The sequence below is a fragment of the Melospiza melodia genome, chromosome 16 (assembly GCF_035770615.1).
Source record: "Melospiza melodia melodia isolate bMelMel2 chromosome 16, bMelMel2.pri, whole genome shotgun sequence".
Lineage (NCBI taxonomy): Eukaryota > Metazoa > Chordata > Aves > Passeriformes > Passerellidae > Melospiza > Melospiza melodia.
The window spans coordinates 16,029,417-16,049,415 of NC_086209.1; positions in this window are offsets into that span (position 1 = coordinate 16,029,417).

Consider the following 19,999-nt stretch of genomic DNA (forward strand, 5'->3'; position numbering starts at 1 on the left):
CACTCTCTGGCACTGCTGATGTGCTGCACACCATCAGCACCGAGTGGCTCAGATGAGTTTTCTGCTTATCAATGGCTTCTTTTTCTTTCCATGTCTGGCAAATTTCTAATAGTGGCTGATTTCCTGTATGCAGATCCCATTTATGGTTTGTAGCACTGTATTATGATGAATTTACACTATCAATGAACATTGCTGAAGGGCCTCATTAACTTGTGCAGGCGGTGAATTTGTATTTTTCAAAATGCCACTCTTTCTCTAAAGAAATCTCGCTGACAGTGGCAGTCAAGTACTTGACTGGTTAATAAGGCAGCTCAAAGGAAACAGCTTCACTTCACTGCGAGTTTTTGTCCTTGTTTAATTTCTCCTCCTTTCTCGACAGGTTTGGAGGATGTGCGAAGATAATATATTTCAGTTTTTAATCTCGCAGTCCTGCTGACTACGATGATATAAACAAAAGCAGAAACACAGAAAATTATAGAGATACACTTAAAACAGAACCAGTAATAAAAAACCTGGGGTTCTGGCAGAGATTTCACTCAGGCACTTCTCTACTTGGCATAATTAGGAAGTTTCTTCAAATCCTGCTAAATCCCAGCTCCGTTTCTCCATGCCTGCAAAGTGAACAAGATAATCATGCCCATAATGCGGGGCCTAAAAACCTGAAGGCATCAGCACCCAGCCCTCCAGACAGACTGCAACCTGCAAACAGTTCAAAAGCAAGCTTGTCAGACTGGCTGCGACATATGGAGCTCCAACGAGAGTATTTCCAGATATAGGAAATACCAAGCATTCTGTAAACAGAGTCGTTGGGAGTAGTTTTTTTGCAGGGATATTTTTACGACTGGTAAGTTGCAAGAATCTGTTCACAATATCTGCGCTCTCGGTTACCACCTGTGTTTTTCTCAGCAGAACGTGGGTAACATGCAGGCTTTATGATAACAATTTTTTTTTTTTAAATCCAGCACTGTGTCTTCCAATACAGCCTCAAATCATTGTGGAACCTTCAGGGAGTATGTGGAAATCTTGTTCTTTGGATATGACAATATTTAGCTCTCGGAGATCTTTAAACGCAGCTAAATGTTCGTGAAGGGTGTTGTGGGAGGGGGGTCTCTGGGGCTGGGGTTTTGGGAAGAATTTTGGGCAATAAGGGTGGCAGAGCTTGACCAGGGCAGCCTGGGGGAAGAAGTTTTTACAATAAAGGTGGTAGAACTCTGGCACAGATTGTCTGGGGAGGTGGTGGATGCTCCATCGCTGAGAACATCCAAGGTCAGGTTTGATGCAGCTCAGAGCAGCTTGATTTGGTTGGAGATGTCCCTGCTCATGGCAGGGGCTGGACCAGATGACTTTTAAGGTTCCTTTTCAAGGTTCCCTCCAACTCAAACCATTCCATGACTGATTCCACAATCTCTCCTGCAGAATCCCAGTGGCCCAAGAACCACTCCTGCCTCATCCTGCTCATCTCACTGTGGTCTGTGCTGCAGGAGGGTGGAAATGGGATATCCCAAATATTTTAGTTGTGGCTGGAAAGGCTGGGCCAGGTCAGAGAGATGTGCAGGAACCAGGGCTGACCCTGCAGAAGAGAAGTGCTCAGTGTTGCCTGTGCCATATGGGCAGCAGGAACCACAAACTGTGAGGTCAAGCCTGGGAAATGGCAGCAACAGGCGAGACAAAAATGCATTTTCATTCAGTCTTAGGATCCAAATCTTAACACAGAGCGAGTATTTTCACTCTTTCTTTTAAACATACATGAACACATATATAACAAATATGTCTCTCTCCATACACACATTCCCATATAGATGGAGGTGAAATAAATCTGTAAAACATGAGAAATGACATCCACAAAGGTACATTTTTAGTAACATGGAAGAGAAGTGATTGACAGAACAAAGCATATGGAAACGAAGAAGAATCTAACCCACATTTAGATCTAAGAAAAAAATATTTGCCTGAAGGGAAAATATTAATTAGTTTGTCTACATGCAAGATAAAAGTCTGGAAGACATATCCATCAAAAGGCAGCAGAATAAACAGCAAAATGGAAATTATTTGTAAATTGACAGTAAACTTGGCAAACATTGAGGGGGTAAACAAGTTATTTGGCATGCAAAGCACTCAGAAATCACAGCCTCTGTCAGGAGGCATCTGTGCATATATTCACTTATTTGACAGAAATTAACATTTTGCAGAAATCTTTGTTGCATGCTAAAGATTTCTTCACCCTCCTTAATTATTTTAATTGCTGCTTCAAAAATGTTCCATATAAACATGAAAAAAGACATTAAAATCCACCAAGTCCAGTCCCACGTTATCAATAACACACAATCCCTGTGTACAGGAGTTTAACACAAAACCCACGGAGACAGAAAATATTGACAGAAAAGAGCCACATTTGTTTTTTCTCAATTGAAATTTAAGAATCACATGAAGGCTTTCTCAGCGTCCTTTCAGCATTGTGAAAGGCTTCAAAAACAAAACATTGTCTCACAACCAAATTAATTTAACTGCTGAGAGGCCCAGGGTTATGGAGATCCTGGTTTTCCCATTATTTGGGAGGAAATGCACATTTGTGCACCCATAATTCAGGTGGAAACTGGGAGTGACCATTCCACGACCAACTCTAATGGTGGGCACTTGAATAAAAGAATATTCAAGAATAATGCAAATTAATCCGCACCTCAGATTTGCCTTTCTCCCCTGCAGGGAGGGTGATGCTGAAGTCATCATGAGCCCAACCAAGAGCTGGATTCTGGCAGTTTGAGGAAAAGATGGGTTGCAAGATGGATAGTCCGAAGGTGTCAGGCTCAGAGGAGTCCTGGCACTACCCCTGAGGTCAACAGAGCCACAGGACACCATTAATCACACCAGGAAAGCACCAGAAAAAGGGCAAAATCCTTGAATTTGAGTTGTCCTACAGAAATGGAGGCTTGAGCCAAGTTCCATCAGCCTCCTGCAGCAAAACCAGGCTCTGCTGTGGATGCACAGGCTTTGCCACCAGTGTTCTGGTGGCAGGACAAAGAGTTTTAGCTTGTTTCATACTGAAAAAAGAGCTGATTCCCCAAATTACACCAGATTTCCTAAGTATGGCAGTGGTACTACACTGCTAATTATAGCCAGGGATTAATGCAAGAAGCTGCATTACAAATTCAATGTAAAAATAGGTTTTTCAAATACAATCTGAATAATGTTTTCTGCAAAATGCAGACCCACATATTGCACTTGACCCTCCCCAAGGGTAAATTCACATCGTTCCAGCAGCAGTTGGATATCAGATGAAGATGTAACCCTTAAAACACAAATTAATTATCTTTATCACGCTGGAGCCATAACAGAATCCGCCGACAGTTTGCAAAACTGAAGAATCCAAAGAAAAATCACAACTTGATAACAAGAGCTGGCCCTTGATGCACTGGCTCCTTCTCCCAGTGCTGCTGATTTTTGCCATGCCAGCCCAGTTTGATTAATACAGCAAAAGCAGGAAGAATTCATTCAAACACATCCAAGCACTGAAGGAAATCTCAGAGCCAGATTAAAATCCAACAAAAAAACCCAAAACAACAACAACAACAACAAAAAACAAAAACAAAACAAAAAACCAAAAAAAAACACCCAAAAAACAACAAAAACTCCAACAAAGCAAAAAAAAAAAAACAAAAAAAACCCAAAAAACACCAAAAAACAAACAAACAAACAAACAAAAAACAACCCCAAAACCAAAAAACCAAACAAACAACAGAAAAAACCCCTCAAATTGTTCAACTTTGCCAAATTTAAGACTGTTTGTTCCTTTTCATTAAAATGAAAAGCAAGTCAAATACTCGACTTCCTCCAGAAATCCATTTCCAGGTCAGTGTCCAAAGCCAAAATGTCTTGTTTCCTGCATTATTTTTACATTGTATTGTAACATCAGAGCAATTTGAGCAGTTGTCAGGCTGGATGCTGGTGATTCCAGGCACTCACAGCTATGCCAGGGCTGTGGTTGCTGCAACTGGAACAGCAGCAAATCCTTGGAAAGGTCTCAAGAATGCCTTTGCAACTTTTGATATCTGTTTGTGATATTTGGAAACAGAAGATTTGTAGGAAGAAGTCCAGAAATACAGCACAACAAAATGAAATCAATGGGAAGTAAATAATAAGCCAAATTTTGGCTTATTATTTGTATTGCCAGGACAACTCTGTAAATACCAAGTTGTGACAAGTTTCCACAGAGTGTCTGGGTTTTGAACATAAAATTTCTGGAGGTTCGGTGACTTTCACAGGCAGGAATTTGTAACAGGACTTTGGGCAGGAGTTTAGCAGGCTTTGGGGGCAGCTCCACACACAGATCTGAACGTGCTGTAGGGACACCCCTTCCTGCCCCTGGGAAGAGCAGGGACAGCACACCCTCACCCCAGGCACGCTCTGCCCAAAACCCAAGCCCAGTGTTAATGCACAGGATCACCAAGGTTGGAAATCCCTTTAGGATCGTGGAGTGCAGCCAGTGACCAGCACTGTCAGACCCAACACTGACCCTGTCCCCAAACACCACATCCACGTGGGTTTGGAACATCCCAGGGATGGGGACTGCACCACTGCCCTGGGCAGCTGTGCCAGGGTTTGACAACCCTTCTTGTGGAGAAGTTTTCCCTCATATCCGACCTTCTTCTCCCCTGGCCCAGCCTGAGGCCATTCCCTCTCCTCCTGTCCCTGTTCCCTGAGCAGAGCCTGATCCCCCCGGCTGTCCCCTCCTGTCAGGAGCTGTGCAGAGCCACAAGGGCCCCCCTGAGCCTCCTTTGCTCCAGGCTGAGCCCCTTCCCAGCTCTCTCAGCCCCTCCTGGGGCTCCAGACCCTGCACCAGCAATGCTGCCTTTCTCTGGACACAATGCACCAAAATTACCCATTTTACCAGGAATTTCCTTCCTCCCAGCCCAGACTGTGAGCCATTCCTGCTTTCGAAACAAAACCTCAGAAATTTCTCACCTCCAGAGACTCAAATTGTAGATCAGAGATATGTCCAGTGAACCCAGGGACAATCCAACCTTGAATCTCTGCTCGAAGGTGAGCAAAGCAGGAGCAATTCCTTATGTGAATTTCCTGAAACAAACCAATATTCATTAAGTTTTTTAAATAGCTGAAAGCAGCAGTAGGCAAGGCAAGGTCATTCCCCAGGCACAGTGTCCATCACAATGAAAGTATCCCTCAGAAACTCCAAGTTCCCAGCAGCAGGAGAGCTCCTGCCCATCTGAAGGAACGCCCCCCTGCCAGGTCTGGGTCTCCTTTTAACCATTCACAACATACAATTACAACAAACATTTTAGCATACAATTATAACATAGAATTATATTGTATGTTATAAACAACCATTTCAGCTTCCCAGGGGGTGGATTAGGACCTTCTGCCCTCAGCTGGGACTGGTTGTCTTCTGCTCTTGATGCTGAGGTTCCACAGCACCACCACAAAGCAATGCCCAGGGATGTCACCAGGCTTAGGAATTGTTTAGGATCCTTTTTTCTGAAAGGTTTTAATGTATAATGAAAGTTCAACGTGATTTTGCTGCATTTAGAAGAAAAAGAATTTAAACTCTTCTCCAGATTTTCCTTTCCTTGCAGGAAAGAAATCTGAACAATTAAATAATTAATTAGATAGACAGGATAATGTATTTTACCCTAAAGATTTTGCCCTGGCTGTCACCTGGCTCTCTGCTGCTCCCTGGGGCTGCTGCTTCTGTCCCAGCACTGTCTGGCTGTAACTCCACCTGCCAAATTCCAACCACTTCAGAGGAAAGGAGACACTTTTAATATATCATGAACCACTAGCAGTTACCACTTTTTGGTGAAATTCTGAGCTGACAGCTCTTTGCCCCACATGTTTATCTCTAAGAATGTAAAACACCACTGGCAATCCAAGCTCCTACCTAAGCTGAAAGTCTAGGCATAAAATAATTAAACTGACACTTTCCAAACCTTTATTTAATGTAAGTTATGGTCTTTCTCTCCTTTCTGTGACGGGGTAAGGGCAGAGAGGTGAGGTTTGGAGGGAGTGTCATGACTTTTATAAGCTCCAGCAGCCTGGCTGAAAGGAGAGGGACAAGCTCCCAGGCACACAAGGACACACACGCTCTAAATAATTTATAAGTCTGTTGACAACTCCAAGTTGTGCCATGTGTTATTTTGATACCTTACTCTTCAAACCTAGAATGCCCCTCTCTGTCAGCTCTCAGGCTCTCCTGTGCCCCACAGCTTGTTCATTTTTTCCACCCCTAGCAGCCAGTCTAAGAAAAGCTCGTCCCTTGCCCTGCAGATTTGGCCCCTTGAGAACAATGTGGGCTTCTAAATGTCACCTGCCCCAGGTCACGTTCAGACCTTGGCTGCTTTACAAGGCCAGCCCGAGCTGTAAAGAATTTCCACTGCTAAGGGGCTGCTGCTACTGCTCTGTGCTGAAAATAAATGCATAAATACAGGAACGCTATCAAATATATAATGGCTTATAACAGATTATGGTTTTCTTTTCCTTAGCAAAAATATCTCCAATTCATAGGGGAAATATTTCTATTAGTGTTTATCCTTTAAATACGGCCAAGGAAAATATTTGGAGAGAAAAATCTCTTGAAGACACCACAGTTCTTTTGTATCTTTAGTTTTCAGCCCGTCACTCACATTGTTTCTCCTCAGTCAGCTCAACAGACTAATTCTATTTAATCCTTTTCTTTTTATATGTAAAATGATACAGTTTAATGCTCCACAGTTTAATATCTGTGAAGTTTTATCTTTATTTGTTTGGGAAATTTGAGTCAGATACTCACCTACTGTAATTTCCCAAGAACAAACAAATGAAAAAGGGCAGTCCATTTTCATGCAAATCCAGCCAGCTGTTTAGCTCGGCCTGCCCTTGCCTTCTGATGTGAGGATCTGCATAAAAACCAAAGTGGAGATATGATAAAATATAAAAGGCTGACAATAACATGCAAATCGAAATCAGTCATTGGAAAACTGTGGACTCATTGTCATCAAAAGAATTAGGTGGCAGAACAAAACAAAAGAGCCCGGCTGATAAAAGTAACTATGGCACGATGGCTTTAAAATCTACAGATTTCTTATACCACAAAGAAAATTGAAATTAAACACCTCTCTAGACTGCCTGCTTTTAATCTTTTCCTTCTGAGCTGCTTCCTGACATATTCTCTGTTAACTTTTTATCAAAGGTCATTTATAATCATATTTCAGAGATAAAATAAAAATAAAATTGCATTTATTTCCAAAGTTTTAATCAAGTGCCCAGGAATTAAAAAAAAAAAAAAAAGGCAACAAAGCCCAACAAAAATAAGCAGCTGAACTCTGAGAACTGTAGTCCAGACACACTAAAATATTTACAGAAAATATTAGTGGCCCCTTATGTTTCAAACCTAAAACTTCTGGGTGTAATTTTGCTGTCATTTAGACTTAGCATTAAATCTGAGGATGAATTTTGGGTGGTTTTTGGGCCACATAAAACAACAGCAAATCCCTGAGTGCTGAGATCCCATGAGGCAAAGATGGTGCCAGAGGGTCTCTTACAAGGCTCAGTTTTTATATAGGAGAATATCCCCATGTTTAGGAAGCTGAGGGAGTACTTCAGTGATTTGTCAGGAGAATTTTCTGAAAATCTTCAACAAAGTATTCAACCTGCTTTAAAGTTTTCTTACTAATCTTGTTCCTTCCTCATAGAAAAAACATGGATTTCCAATGCAACTTATTTTTCATTACAGAGGAATAAAACCATTTCCCCAAATATTCCAAAATATTTTCATAATTAGGCCACCCTAAGAACAGAAATATAAGAATTTCTCTCTGAAGCTGAACATGAAATAAATTTAGGTTTTTTTCTTCTTTGTATGGATATTTAATTTATATTGATAGGGTTGGGGTTTTCTTTTAGAGACAACATCAAGAATTTGGTTGTAAAAAGAGAACTAAAAATAAGAAATTTAAAAGTGTGTTAAAAGGCAGTTTTTCAGTTCATGTGGATACATCCTTAGCTTAAAAGCTGGGCTAAAAATTGCTAATTCCACATACTGAAATGCTCAATAGCTGAGAAATGCTGGAACTAAAGGTCCCTCTGCAACTCTAATTTGGCCCTTGCCTGTCTTCACCATGATGTGGTTGTTAATTACTTGCTCACACACAGCTTTGAAATTTTTTTTTTTTTGCCAGAGAAACCCAGGCTCATAAGTGCCCAGGGATGACTGTGCATGGAAATAAATCAGGATTTTTATTTTGCTGCTGTCTGTAGTTGGATACAGCGTAAATCATGGAATTGTAAAATGTGTTGGGTTGGAAGAGACCTTAAAGCCCATCCAGAACCACCCCCTGCCATGGGCAGGGACACCTTCCACTGTCCCAGGTTGCTCCAAGCCCTGTCCAGCCTGGCCTTGGGCACTGCCAGGGACCAGTGACCTCACTGTCAACATTCACTAAAGATGAATGAAGCCAGAAAAGATAAAAACCAATTTACTGGGGCTTTGGAAATATCTTCTATCTCAGTGCCTGAATGTGCAAAATGGAGCAAACCCTCTCTGAAAGGAGGAGATTCCTCCCTACTCCTACACAAAAAAAAAATAGAAAGACCTGTCCTTTGTAAAGGGCCCTGGGGAGAGGGTCAGGGGAAAATCCATGGGGAAAAGTCAAAATCTGTACAGTGTTTGGGAAATAACAGGTGATGAGCATGAGAAAACCACACTTGCTGGGAGAGGAGGAGATACCGTTCTGTAAGGATCATGGAATCAATAAGGTTGGAAAAGACCTTTGAGATCACCAAGTTCAACCATCAACTCAGCAACCCCACCATGGTCACCACCAACTCATGTCCTCAAGGGTGACATCCACAGTTTTTGGGCAATTCCATGGAATGATAACCCCATTTCTTCCCTGGTTCCCTATTCTAATGGTTTAAAATAAAGAAATCCTTCATAATATCCAATCTAAACTTGCCCTTGTGACATTTGAGGCTGTTTGCTCTTATCCTGTCCATTATCACCTGGGAGCAGAGCCCAACACCACTCTGGTTCCTCCCTCCTGTCAGGGAGGTACAGATCAATAACATGTTCCTTGAACCTCCTTTTCTCCAGACTGAGCAACCCCACAACACATTTTACTGCACGGCACAGAACAGAAATACTATAAATATAAAAAAAAAATTAAAATGTGTCTGTAACAGCATTTTCTGACTTTTCAGTCCTTAACTTCCCAACCTTTGCATTCCGTTGCTCTCTTTCAAACGCAATTCCCCAAACAGCAAACAAGCCGAGCCTGAAAAGTGTTCAGCCTGCAGGACCAGACGACCTTCCTTCACTTCACTTCATCAGCAAAACTGGGACCTCTAGACTCGTTCTGCCACCTCCTGTGCCCGAGCTCCCCACGCGCCCTGTGACAGCAAGCAGCTTTTTGTCCGTGCCCCGCCGCTCCACACATGGGAAACGCACAATTTGCCGGCGTTTGCACAAACATTCAGCACCGAGAAAATGATGCTCGGTTGTGTGGGGTTTGTGCTGTCCCTGGACCAGCAGGAGGTGACCCCAGAGCAGAGGGAGAAGCGTTCTCTGCTCGGCTCCTCCGGCGTGGCCGCGCCGCGGATGCTCCGTATGGGCGCCGCATCCGCGCTCGGAACTGCGAGGAGACGGATCAGCCTCGGTGCAGATGGACTCAGCAAGTGCAAACAGATTTTTAACATGCCTATAAAGTGGGGCACAGGAGGGTTTTTTGACAAGAACGAAATTAAAAAAAAAAAAAAAAAAAAAGGAAAAAGCGTCAAGTAATGAAGTACCTGCTCCAAGCCTGAAGGAGCTGGAGCTGCTGGGGAAAATTATTATAATTTTGAAGACTGTGAAAGAACACACATTCCCACAATCTCTTAAAAAAAAAAAAAAAAAAAAAAGGAGGAAAAATCTTACTCATTTTAGCAAAAAGGTTCTAAAAAACTGCTCGACTCACAGCTGGCACAGAAAATATCACCTCCAGCATTTGAAGTCTGCCAAAACTCCAGGCGGATTCCAGCGGGGAGTTGAACACGGAGCGCTGGGCAGCTCACCCAGCACAGAGCCTGTCACTGCTGCAGAGGAGATGCTTCAGGAGCAGGGAGATAAGAGGGGCTGGGAATTTATGAAGGTCAATTGTTCCCAGCCCTGGTGTGATATCTGTGGCCAGCTAATTTTGATTTGGACTGTGAACACCTTGATCCTCATCCCTCAGGGAGGAAAATCCCCCTGCTGAGGGTTATCGTGGAGGTGATGGAGATGGGTGATTGTGGTGCCCATGGAAGCAGAGCCCCCAGGCAGGGTGGAATCAGCTCAAAGGACAAGGAAGAGGCTCCAAGGTCTCCCTGGACCCTTCTCTTCACCCGGTGAACACCCCCAGCTCTCCCAGCCTGGCTCCAGAGGGGCTCCAAACCTTGGAGCATCTCTGTGGCCTCCTCCACATCCTCCTGCTGTTGGACCCAGGGCTGGGGCAGCTCTGCAGGTGGGGTCTCACCTAAATGGGGCAGAAGGGCAGAATCCTCCCCTTCCTGCTGCCCATGCCGAGGAGGAACCCGGGACATGAGGGGGTTTTGGGATCCAATGCCCATGGCTGGGACTTGTGGAGCTTCACACCCACCACCACCCCCAGTTCTCTCTCCTTGGGACTGCTCTCCATCCATTCCCCATCCAGCCTGGTTTTGTGCTTGGATTGCCCTGACCCAGGGCAGCACCTTGCACTGGTTGAGCTCCATGAGGTTTGCATGGTGTGATGCTTTGGAGATGCCAGTCATGGCAGAGGGAAGGATGTCCTTCCTCCCTGAGCATCCTAGAGGATCATCTCAGACCTAAGCAACGCCTATCTCCTCTTCTCTGACTGGTTTATCTTTGTCAGGCTCGTGGAAGATTCCCTGTTCTTTCAGCCAGCCAATAATTTTGCTGGAGTAAGAACAAACATCACTTTAATTGTGCACAGTTATCATTGAAATCTGTTTTCTAAACCAGGATTTCAGGAATCATCACTCAAGCTTCAGGAAATAAAGAAATTAGCTCCAAACTCAGAAGACTTTAACAAAAATAAGTGATGAAGTATGTTTTTTTTAACTCTTAGTTTATAAAACACAAGGTAATTTGAAAGCAGTGGACTAGCAACTCACTTTTCCCTTTTTCCATGAAAAACAAGAATTCCCAGCCCACAGTTGCTCAGCAAAGAGAATTTTAAACAGCCAGTGGGTCTGGGTGGTTGTAATGTCCCCAGATTTGAACTCTGAACTTGGTGCAAAATTTAGCATCAAATTCATGTCGTTGTGCACTTATCCAAACCTAGCCAGGCACCCAAAACCTCTCCAATTTTCCTCAGTACCTTTGGTGACACACAGAGGTTCATCAGAGCCACAGGAGCAGCATGAGGACTCGAGCAGACCAAAACATTTCAAAAGCAGCACGAGATGACACAAATGCTCAGCCCTGAAAATAAGTCATTTAGCAGTAAGTACATTTTTCTTGTCGTTGAGAACAACATGAAAGTTTTGTGTCAGTTTTTATCCTCCAGATGTGTTCCTAATGCTGTCATCGATAGCAGCACTTAGTATTATACCATTTTAATAGAAAAAAATATTCAACTCCTATTTTGAACTTTTTAATCTTTCCCTATGTGCCAGAAAGTAGAATAACTAAAGCTTATCTATTTATGCCTGTGCCTAAATCTTCAATGCATATATAAATTTAAATCTCATTACACTATAACACACTGCTTTAGAAATAGGGATACATTTTAAGAGTCTGCTACACATTTTTATCAAACAGAGGGACTTAATTTTTATTTTTCTTCCACATAAAGCCAGCGAAATCCTGCATGTTAATACTTCAAGAAAATAAACTTGTGTAAAGATTTGCCTATCCAAAGTACAGTATAATTTAAATTTAAATCCCTCAGAAACCCAAAGCACTGTGTTTATAATATGAGAACAGCGGGCAGTCATGCCCTTGACTGGAGGGCATGTCAGCCAGTCCTCTCCTTCCCTGCAAAACCATCAGGCTGGCAGTAGTGACAGATGAACAGCTTACCATTAATTTCTCCTCTTTCATGCCTTCAATCCAAATGGTGCATATTCTCCACAGGGAGGCATCAAGGTCTTTGCCTTTATTTCTCTTGCATACTCGCACTGACTTATAAATCAAGTGCAGATAAGAAGAGAGGGCAAATATCAATCTTTTTTTTTTTTTTTTTTTTTTTTTTTCCTGGCCAGTGCCCACTGGCACAAAACTGAGCTTTGACTGAAAGGTTCTTCAAATCTTTCTGTGATTCACAGGCAAGGGAGTGCTCGGCGAGGACAAAACAACAAAGGAAATTTGAGAGAGAGGATTTGTATATCTTGGCTTATAAATTAGAAGGCTCCTCTCCATGATGTTTAAATATGGGTTCCCAAAAAAAAAAAAAAATAAAAAAAGAAAAAAAAAAAGAAAGAAAAAGAAAAAAAAAAAAAGTGAATCTAAGTTGTTATTACTTTATTGAAAAAATCTTTGTGGAATATAAAGCAGGCAGTCACTGGAGCAGCTCTAATCAGCATGTGGTGTTTTCCCCAAACAGGCTGACTTTTGGGGGGGGCATGTCTTTGCCACTGAAGCAATTCAATCCTTCAAAACAAAGTGTCTTTTGCTGTTTAGTTTGCAGCATTAATGATTAGGTTTTGTCTCTCTATAAAAAAAGAAAAAAATGTAAGAAATCTTATTTCAATTTAAAATACAAAGAGCCAGATCTACATCCTGTGCAAACCAGTGGAGCTCCACGGGCTCTTGTGCAGCTCTGCTGATTGACAGTCAGTGGAAAATTGTCCCCCAATGTTTTTTAAGCTCAGTGATTCATTAACTATATTTTCTTTGAAGCTGCTGCCGCATCTTTCAAAGTTCAAAGAAAAAAGTATTTTTATATATTGTTTAAACCAAGTTTCAAAAATCATCTTAGTTTGCTGTGATTTGGGGGGTTCGCTAGAGACTTAGATGCTAATTCTGGAACCAACCTGCAATGAGGGAAGTGGTTCTTCCTCCTCTGGCTCTCTTATTTTCTTTTGGTGCATTACTAGAAGAATTTGCTATTCAGTTGCAATAAATTGATCTTGCATTTAAAACATATATTAAATCATTGGTGTGAGTGATGCAACATTATTACATGTCAGGAAAAAAATCTATATTATGATAGTTGTTGACAAATGATAATATTATTTTCCGGCTAAGCATGAGGTGTTAATGCTGCTAAATGGCTGCAAATGTTGATGTTAAAGGCTGCCTGCTGGCCATTTCCAGGTGACATATCTGGGGATTTGGGGCTATTTCATTTTCCAGCCTTTTTTAAGGCTTCAGGCCCCATCCATAAATTACAGCTGATGACAAAAGTGGAAGCTAACAGTGGCAAAATTAGGCCCACAGGCAAAATAATTATATATACAGCCTTTAGCAGTGAGGGAGAAAGCCATCAATCAGCCCCCAATTATTCACTAGTTAATCAGCTCTGCCCTTCCTTTATTGAAGGGTTACAGTGTAATTAAGTTGGCAGCATCCTTTTAATTCATCAAACATACAACACATGGCGGTGTTTGCTGCAATCAGGGGACAGCACCTTTGTGTGCCTGACCTCGCGCTGCTGCAGCAGAGGGGGGAAACTTCGGAGGGGAGGGAGGCAATTTCGGGGAGGGCAGAGCAGAGCAGCCCCCAGCCCTGCAGGGTGGGCAGGGCTCTGCCAGCGCGTGAGGAACACGTGTCTGCACCCAGAGTGAACCCAGTGCGGGCAAACACTGCAGAGAACCTGTGGTTAACGGGGTTGGTCACCCATCAGCCTGGGCAGGGGGGTCTAGACCACTGCACTTATGGATGTAACCCCCTTGTGCCTCTCCCCAGCAATCCTGCTCTGATAATGAGAGCCAAGCATCCCTCTGGCATCCCTGGATGGGGTTCTGGACCACTGCACTTATGGATGTAACCCTCTCATGCTTCTTCCCAAAAATCCTGCTCTGATAACGAGAGCCAAGCATCCCTCTGGGATCCCTGGATCCATGGTGGAAACACCACCAGGCACAGCTTGGCCCCTTCCAGACCAGCAGAGCAAACAGCCAATGGATTCTTTCCTCCACGAAATAGTTTTGTGGAAGCCACATTTCAGTGAACCACAAAAGCAGTTTTTTGAAGGCAGCATGGAGTTTGTATCATCTCTCAAATTAGTGACGCTGGATTTTGATATTATGCAGCAGATTGGTATTTTCAGTGGTTTTTTGCCGGTAAGGAAGTATTTGGACATTGATTTTTATCTCATTAGTAATGGAAATGACTTAAAATCCTCCACTTTTCTCTCTGTACTAAATTTTAACCTGTGGATGCCCTCAATGGCTTTGACTTCTGGCTTTGTATGTAAACCCCAGTAATGCCATTTATTGTGAGTGTCACTTCCTTCCTATATTTACCTGACCATAAATCTGCTTTCCTGCCACATATACTTCCTGCTCACGGCATCCTTGGAGAGGTTGAACGTCCTAAGTGTCCTTCCTACCTTGCAGAATAGACACAGAATTATTTATTCATAAACAAGCTCCGTGTTTCTAACCTGCTTGTAATAATGAAGTTTTATACAATCATCAGCTCTACCGATGATTCAGGCAAACAAACCCAAACCCCTCAACATCTGCGCGTGCTGGGACTCCCAATGTTCAGAAGCTTTGGCTTTTGGACAAAAATATTTTTTGCTCTCACATGAAAAGTAAAAGACCATTGTCCTTCTGGATCCTTTTGAATGGTTGTTTTACCTCATTCAATTGGATTGAAGACATTGGGGTTTTCTCATTATTTAGCAAAATAGCTTTCCTGAAGACAGGAATTATAATGATATTTCATTCTGGTTTTGTGGGTTTGGGGTGTTTTTCTTTGGAGGAGAAGCACACACACAGAGGAATTATACATCTACGCACAAATCTCCAGGACACCAAGTGCAAAGTCTTGGCCAAGTCTGGCCAGCAACTTCCAGCAGCTCCAGCAGTGATCCCACCTGGACCTTGCCCTGTCCATTTGCCCATTACCTGCAGTCTCACCAGGAATGTTTGACACCATCTGTGCTGTTCTCCCTTTCAGCAGCTGTTCCCCACCAGACACCCCATAGTCCAGCAGCTTCCCAATGTCCCACCTTCCCTGGGATGGGGAGCTCAGACCAAGAGAGGAAGGACAGAAGGTGGAAATGTTGGCTCTCCTGGCCAGGAGCTGTGCTCATCTTGTCAACAACACAGGGTTCCCCAGTGCCTTGGGGAATCTGATGTTCTGGAGTCACTGTGGCTTTTTCAACCACTAAATACCCATCTGGAGAGCTGTCCTAGTCTAGGAGTGAGCTTGGTTAGCCAGGTCCTAGGAGAGAAAATTTCTCACCAGCAGCCACAGCCAGAGATTTCCAATTCCAATCTCCTTTTCCTCCCTTTTCCTCCCAGTTCTGGAACCTGAACTGGGCCACCCAACATCAGCTACCAAAGAACCTGCCCCAGAAAAGAAATTTCTCTTCAATAACAGTTCTGTTCTTGCTAAACACACCAGTATTTGACTATTTATTTGTCTGCTCGTTGTACTCACACATCTCTTTACTCTTGGGGGAATTTTTTTCATGACAGAAGCTCGGGCTGCACAATTTAGATCCTGCATTATCTCAATGTCAATAAGTATCATCTTCTCCTAAAGAAAACATGTGCCATATTGCAAGTCAACCTCAGTCATAACTCAACACAATCATGTCATAATATAATTTTATACAATGAGATTGTATCTGTTGTTATTGAGGGTCATTGAATTCCGTCTGTCAGGGTGATGTTATTGAATAGGTTCAAGTAATAGTTTGTGCTGATTATCAGAAAATATGTTTAAAACTGTCACTATGTTTATATCTTTCAGGGTTGCATTTGAATTATGCAGATAAACGGGATCAAGAGGTGTAATGCAGCAAAGAACAATTCTTGATAGGAGCTGCAGAATTAAGTTTATATGAAATTTTCTGAGAAAAAAAGGGACTTCGTACATGCTGGGCCTGCTTAAAATGTAAAAGACTGAATATAAAAAAAGCACATTTAGATTTCTTAGTATTGAGCCTAAAGTGCATTCTTAGATGACAAACAATAAACCCCCCCAAAAAAAAAATCGTCAGTGTGCACGTGAGCAAGAACAATATTTTACAGATGTAATAATTTGATTTTTTAAAAAATTATCCCAACAGGTCAGGTCAAGATGGTCAGGGAAAACAGTTTCTATGGACAAGATTCATATTAAAAAGCTGCCAGCTGCAATTTTAAGTCCTGCAATAAAAAAATCCTAACAGTAAGTAAGAGTGTAAACCACATCATATTTTTTCCTAACTACCTAATTTTGCCATTTTAATATACAATTTAAAATTCATTGCATCATGGTTAATTACATAAATTATCCACTTGAAAAAAAAAAAAGACGATCCAGTGTGTCTACTGGAGCTGAACACGACAGTCCTGGTTGCAATTGTATATTTTTGAAATTTGAATAATTTGAATAATGTTTTGTTCTCACATATTTTCCATTGCAAATATTTTAGTCATGTTCCTATGAACGTGTTCATTTTTTCATGGACGATTTTTAAGTAAGAACATAATGAACCCTAAGAAAACACAGATTATGTGGGAATTTATTCTCTTGGAGATTTGGCTTAGATTATAGTGAGGTATAGCAAGAAGAAGCACCAGCACTGCCACTGGGGTTTTAGTTAAGACTGAACTTTGGATAAACTCACAATTTTTCTGTCGGTGGTAAGAATAACACCCTCTTGTCCAGAAGAATTTGGAAGACTCCTCTATAAATGCTGTTTTTTAATGATAACTCTTCCTAAAATTGAAATGATGTATTACATTGCTTTGAGAAATTTAAAATAAGATATGAAAGTTCAGTCACATTCAGGTTTTATATAATCAAGAATAGATCTTGCTTAAGGTCTCTTTCTGGATATTCATATTTCCTTATGCAGAACATCAAAGGAATTCAACCGCACTTACTCATAGTTCCCAAGATAACTTTGGAAATAAATACATTTTTTGTGGTAGAGATATTGGGGGTAGAGTGGAATTAAAGGACAAGATTCCTTGGAGCCAAACTCATGACTCCTCTTTCCTCCTCAAAAAAAAACCACATTTCAGCCACCTATCAATAGCCTAGAACAGAGATTTTTTTGGAATAGTTGTGAAAACAAAACCTTTGATCAATCTGGAAATCGAATATTTGGAATAACCTCCGAGCATGAACAAGCACTGAAAATCATACTTTTGCATAGACAAGAAAATCTACTTTAAATCTGACTTTCTAAGCAATGCAAGTTGAAATAATTGAGGAAAAATCAGCTTTCTTACAGAGAAATGAGAAAGGGAAAACCAGACTTAGATGTGGAAGGGGATTCTTTGCTTTGATTGGCACATGAGGTGGAAGGTGATCCTCAAGGCATGAGGGGGTTTTGTACACAGCAAAGTTTCCTACTTGTCCCATTGAAAAAAATACTCCTTTTCCAGTGATCTGTACCAAAACCCAGACTCCAGGAAATGCATTTGTAAAAGGATAAGAGCTGCAATGACCGTGTGGAATGAGCATCTCAACAGCCCAAAGTTACACCACACCATTCCAACGTGGCATGATCCCTGTCTGGAATATCAGACATCAGCAGAACAAGAGGAGACAATGAAAGGAGGCAGAAAACTTTGCATTCTTACCACATAAACTCCAAGGGGAATATTAAGTTGAAAAACAACATTTATATAAAATATTTGCACGGCTCTTGAGCGAGGATTTTTCTTTGCATTCACCCTGCAAGAGCATGGCTCAGCCTAATGCATTAGATTCATTTATTTTGTTGTGGAGCTAATGGGATGAAGATAAAGTGACTTCCAGACAGAAAACCTTGTTAATCAAAACCAATTTGGGCCACTTGAACATGTTGTTCTGACTTCCTGAGTTGGAACATCCATTTTTTACCAGAAACGAACATGCCTGCAATGAAAAAATGAACTGGAGTTTGTGCTCCATTTTTGGACAACTACTTAGACTATGTAAATGTTTTTATCTGAGATATCACTTATAGACAGATTTTTCTTCCCTCAAACAAAAGCCCTTTATATTTGGGAAAGACTTCTTTCTATTTTAAAGGCCATTTTCCAAGATGCATTTGTGAGTGGATTCAGTCCTTGATATATTTTGCAGAACTCTGAGTAACTGGATGGCCTACTGGAAGCCAAATTCACATCCTGGAAAGAAGAAAATTGAATACAATTTCCTAAAAGGTGTTTAAAACAGAATATGGATGTTTGTGATTCCCTAATGATTGGTAGCTTGATGGTTTTAATGTATTATTTGAAGAACCAAGGTGCCCCCATGGCAGCAGGCACCAGAATGAAGGGACCAATAAACATTTTGACCTCTTGCCGTGTTTTCCATGAATTATTAAGAATGTGTGCCAAAATAAAAGGCACTGGCAGTGAAGCAGTTAATATTAAAAGACAAAGCAACAATTGCTAATGAAGCATTTGAATGTTTGTGAGTGAGAAGGAAATGTAAATTTACCAGGGACATTTATTAGCAGTAAAGCAGAAAGGTGTTGAAATCTTGTATTTGTGTAAAAAACACTTGACAGTAGCTCCCAGCACTAAATCTCTCACCCCTTGTACACACCAGGGCCTGGATTTGCCTTAATTTCTATTTACTCTGTTTCTTGGGAAGTAGAGAGGCTGTACTAAGGCAGACCAGCGAACAGAAACAGCAATTTAACTACTTTTAGCCTCCCTGTGCCCATTTTTCTTTGTAAATTCAGACAAACCACTGGTCATGTTTTCCAGATTTAACTAGACATGAGTGAAACTCTTTAGACCCAGGGTTTAGGCCTCCATCTATTTATAGTTCCTCAACACTGGGTTAAAATCTCCCAGAAAAACTAAAAATCTGCTTGAAGAGGCAGCAAATTAAGTCAACAGAAAGTTTTGCACAGTTTCAGATGAATTATTAAATCACCTTCTGCAGTGCACAGCAAGAAACCCAAAACTGCCCTTGGGATTTCAAACTCCAGTGATCTTGGTCAGTGCTCTGCATCCCTAACAAGCCTTGCAGTCAGACCAAGGGGCTTCTTTGTGGACCTTTTTTTTTCCATGCACCATCTGGTAAACACATCCCTTTTTATCGCACTTACTTTTGTTTGCATGGTCCATGTATTTCTTTATCTGTATTTTCAGATGCTGTTAAACTCCCCTCAGTATTTCTGAGGAAATTCTGAAACTCAGTAACTCAGTATTCCCGAGGCAACCTGCAATAACAACCAGCTCAGGACTGCAAAGGATCCTCGGTCAGAAAAGGGATTTCGTTTCTAGTGGGCAATTGCAAACAACAAGAGAAATATTATTTTTTTAAATTAAGATAAATACCTTAATGGTGTACTATTAAAATAATGTGCCCAGTTTACACAGACCTGAAAAAAGAGGCTCCTATCAAGTTTTTCCTCTTCAGGGATATGCTCTTGTTACCCTCACAGGAACATTAATCACACTGAGGCTGCCTGGTGGAGCCACATTGGAAAAAAAGTCCCTTTGTCCCCATCTAGCCAAAGTTCCTTTTCCTCACATCCACAACTTTACTCTCCGCCACCTCCCAGCTCCTCCCCAGTGGCCACTTCATTGTGGGGATGCCAGGAATGGGAGAAATCTCTTCCTTCTCTCCTGACCTGCAGGAATTTACTCTTACATCATCTCCAAACCTCTGCACACATCTGTAAACACCATGAAAATGCTGCTCCTGAGCCCACCTCTGCAGGAACTTTGCTAGAGCAAGGACTATTTGCAGGCCAATAATCACAGAATCTTGGAATTATTGAGGTTGGAAAAGACCTTTGAGGTCATGGAGTCCAACCTGTGACCTGACACCACCCAGGCCATGGCACTGAGTGCCACATCCAGCCTTTTCTTAAACAGCTCCAGGGATGGGGACTCCACCACCCCCTTTCAATGCTCAATCGCCCTTTCT